We start from the raw sequence: 4,719 nt of genomic DNA, 5'->3' as shown, positions 1-4,719 counted from the left end.
AGGGAAGGCTTTAAATTAGTAGCCTCAGACAAGTTTTTATATAGATTGCTCCTGGATGTCCACCTAGCTGCACAGCCAGCCAGGTGTGGCCCGGAATTCGTCGGTGTGCAGCCAGCCAGACCAGAGTTCGTCTCTGAGGACCCAGAATTTGCCTGCACCAGGGAACTTCCCAGAACGCCAATATCACAGGGAAGTGGAGACTGACGTGGTTCACGGCCTGAGTCATCTTGCCAGGGTGGCTGAAGGGAGAGGGCAAAGGGTTGTTGGGCAAGGCAAAAGAGGAAGCTAAATGAGACGCCAGCACAACAGTATGGGGACACAGGATCACAACACACACACCAGAAGGTGGTTCAACCAACATTTAACGTGATAGTCCCCTAATCAAGAAGGGTCTTCCGTGTACTTTTTGGGGTAAAATGCTTATCTGTCAGCTTTTGCTTCAAATCTGAACATCCACATTAAGACAGAAGAGGGAGAAGGCTTGGCACCCACTTCCAAAATAACAGGCCTTCAAAAACGCTACATGTAATAGAGTACACTTAGATTAGACTAGCAGATGTGGCACCAGAGGCTGAGCCCTCAAACTGGCAATCACAAAAGAGGAGGAACAATTGCAAATAGATATTAGTGAATAAACTGTAGAATGTGAGAAGTATGAGTGTACGAAATTCGGACAGTGTTAAAAAAATGGAGTGCATGAATATTGACATCTAGGCATTGGTGAAGTGAGATGGGTTGCCATGGAACTTTTTGAACCAGAGAGTCAGATGATTATTATTCTGGAAATGAAAAGGTGAGGAGAAATGAAGTCACATATATAGGCAAAAAGAGCATTTCTAGATCCTTTTTGAAATACAATGTGGTGAGCAACAGGAAAATAGCCACACACTTACAATGAACACCTGTTAATACCATTAATATTCACATGCATGCACCAACTGGAACCAAAGAAGAGGAAAAAAATTATTTCTACCAACTTTTGCAGTCAGAAGTTGATTGAATGTGCAAACAAGACGCATGAGTAATAATAATAATAGGGGACTTGATAGAAAAGTTGGCAACAGGGAAGAAGCATCAGTAGTCAGAAAACATGGCTTTGGTGACAGAAATGAGGCTGGAGATAGAATGATAGAATATTGTACAATGGTTTGTTGTTGTCAAGCATTACTCATAGGGACGCTATGAACAAAAGGCCTGAAGCCTTTCTATAACTATCGACATTTCTCAAAGTTCATAGAGTTTCCAGAGGCATACTGTTTAGGAAGTGGATGCCACTGAAATTATTCATTGCAAGTACTTTTTATAAGAAACATGAACAATGAATATACACATGGACTTTGCCTGATGGTCTACACAGGAATCAGATTAATTACATATGTGGAAAGAACCACTGGAGAAGCTCAATATCAGCTGTGAAAACTAGACAAGTCACTCATTGTGGAAAAGACCGTCAAATACATATATGCAAGTTTAAGCTGAAGCTAAGGAAAATTAAATAATTAAATCAAGTTCACAAGAACTAGAATTTAACTTTAAGTCTCTCCTACCTGAATGTAAAAGCCATTTAAGTCACAGGTTTGTGAGCTTTGAACATTAAAGAACTAAGATCAGATAAGGTGTTAGAAGACATCAAGAACATTTTCCATGAAGAATGAAAAAAAAAAAAAATTATTGCAAAGACCATGGAGGGGAAAAAAAAGATAGTGGATGAAGAAAAGACTGAGATGGATGTTGGAGGAGTCTCTTAATAACGCACTAGAGAACCAAGAAGCCAAAGAAAAGGGAAGAAATCAAGAAGTTAAGGTGCTGAATAGAAGATTCCAAAGGGAAACTCAGGAAGACAAAACAAAGTCTTATAAGAGCTTGAGTCAGAAAAATAAAAAAAGGAGGAACTCAGTTAAACTGAAGGAACTTAAGAACAAATTCAAACCTCAAGTTGCAATACTTAAATATGCTATGGGTAGAATATTGAATAGTTCAGGTAGCACTAAAAGAAGATGGAAAGAGTAAACCATGTCACAACACCAGAAAGAACTATCTGAGACAGAATTTCATGAAACAACAACATATGATCAAGATACAAAGGTGATGAAAGAGGAAGTCTAAGCTGGTCTGAAGGAATTGGCAAAATATAAGGCCCCAGGAATTGATGACTTACCAAATAATACATCTCAACAAACGGATGCACCCCTGGATGTGTTCACCAAATTGTGCTAAGAAACATGGAAGACAACTAGTTGTCCAGCTGACTGAAAGAAACCTGTATTTATTCCCACTCAAAATAAAATGTAATCCAACAGAGTGTGGAAACTATCTTAAAATATCACTAATATCACACTCAAGGAAAATACTGCTGAAGATTATCCAGAAAAAACTGGAACAATATATCGATAGAGAACTGCCAGAAGTGCTAGCTGGGTTTAGAAGAGGCCATTGCACTAGAGAGAAATAGTCAAAGTCAGATGGATCTTAGCTGAAAGCAGGGAGTACCATAGAAATGCCTATCTGTGTTTAATTGACTTTGCAAAAGCATTTGTTATGTAGACCACAATAAATTGACTAACTTTGTGAAGAATGGGAATCCCAGAACACCTAACTGTGCTCATACAAAACCTATATTTGAAGTAGGAAGTAGGCATCAGAACAGAGCAAGGAAACTCTGTGTAGATAAAAATTAGGAATGGAGTGCATCACAGATGCATCTTGTCTCTAAGTCTTTTCAATCTATGCGTGGAAGAGATCATTCATGAAGCTGGACTTCTTAAGGAGGAATGTGGCATTGGGATTGAAGGAAGACTCATTAACAAGCTGTGCTATGCAGATGGCACAACCTTGCTTGCCAAAACAGAGGAGGACCTGAAGCATTTGCTGAAGAAGGTCAAGGAATGCAGTCTCTAAAATGGATTGAAGTTTAACATCAAGAAAATATAGCTTCTCACCACTGGGCTAATTGGCATCATCATAATAGATAGAGAAGAATAGAGATTGTTAAAAATTACAGCTTTGTCAGTTCCACAATCAACACCCTTAGAACCAGCAGTTAGGAAATCGGAAGACAAACTGTGTTGGGTAAATTTGCCGTCAAGAACCTTTCCAAAGTGCGAAAGGGTAGCAATAGCTGTCTGGAGACTAAGATGTGCCTGATCCAAGCCATGGTCTTCAAAATAACCTGTTATCAATCAGAGAGCTTGACAATGAGTAAAGATCAAAGAAGAATTGATGCTTTTGAGTTGTGGTATTAGAGAAGAGTATTGGACATTACATGGACTACCAAAAGAACAAAGAGGTTTGTCTTAAGATGATACCAAGTTGGTACTACAGGTAAACATCTTGACACTCCATCTCACATACTTTGAGCATTTTGCTAGAAGGGATCAGTCCTTGGTGAAGGGCATCATGTTTGAAAGGGCAGAGGGTCAATGTAGTAGAGGAAGACCCAGGATAAGATAGATGGGCACAGTAACTGGGTCAGTGCGGGGGGGTGGGGGGTGTAGGTGTGTTGGAGACAGATTGGCTCAGGATAGGGCAGAGTTCAGAACTGTCATTCATTGATTTGACTCGTGAGCACGTAGTCAGCGTTAAGCTCTCTCCTCTTTGAGACAGATATCCATGGTAGCTGTAGAATAGGAAAAGCTTTCTAATTCTCTTAGGAAGCCTTGAGAATGTATCTCAAATTCTAGAGCAGTAGTTCTCAACATTAGTCACCCATTGGAATCACATAAGGTGACGTAAATTTTTATTTAAGTGACCTGTTGTTCATTTAAAGATCTCCACTGATTCAAATATTTGCCCAAGTTTGAAAACCTCAGGGTTTTTTTGTTTGTTTTTAATTTTTATTTTTTTTTAAACCTCAGTTTTAATCACGACATCTCTGTTTGACTTTTATTGATCTCAGTAACTATAAAGGTGTCACGCTGGCTTAAAGTCTTGTGGAAATTATCATACTTTTTAAAAAATTAAATATTTTTATTAAATAGAGATTTCCTCACTAGTGGCAGATCTATGGATAAATTTAAGGTGCGTATGTTTGGCGCATCTTTTTAGAAGGGGAACAACTCTTACTTTTGCTTTTGTTTGTCTAAAACTGAATGAAGTAGTATTAACCATTTTCTAGCTAAAAAAACACCAGTCTGAAAGCTAAATAACACCCTGCTAGAACAAGATTGGGTTATGGAAGAAATTGAGAATGAAATTTAAAAGTTCCATGAAATAAATGAAACAAAAATAAAACCTATCAAAACTTCTGGGATATGCTGAGGCAGTCCTCAGGAGGCAGATCACAGCAATAGGCAAACACGTATAAAACAAAGAAAGCAAAATAAATGATCTAACCCAACATCTGCATCAAATAGCAAAAGTACAACAATCTAACCTCACAACCTCAAGAAGAAAGGAAATTGAAAGGGCAAGAGCTGAAATCAATGAGCTAGAAAACAAATAAAAATATCGAAACGATCAACAAAATCAGGAGCTGGTATTTTTTGAAAGGGTAAATAAAATTGACAAACCATTGGCAAATAGCAACATAAAAAAGAGAGAAGACACAAATTACTTGATTAAAGAATTACAGAGGTTACATTACTACAGAACCAGAGGAAATTAAATCTACACGATTAGAATACTATGAAAAGCTATACTCTGATAAATTTGAAAATTTAGAGGAAATGGACAAATTCCTTGAATCCATGCCCTACCCACATTAACACAAACATATGTAGA

Source organism: Elephantulus edwardii, unplaced genomic scaffold, assembly GCF_000299155.1.
Source record: "Elephantulus edwardii isolate Elephantulus edwardi_28Jun2011 unplaced genomic scaffold, EleEdw1.0 scaffold00329, whole genome shotgun sequence".
Classification (NCBI taxonomy): domain Eukaryota; kingdom Metazoa; phylum Chordata; class Mammalia; order Macroscelidea; family Macroscelididae; genus Elephantulus; species Elephantulus edwardii.
Note: the sequence above shows the minus strand (reverse complement) of the source record.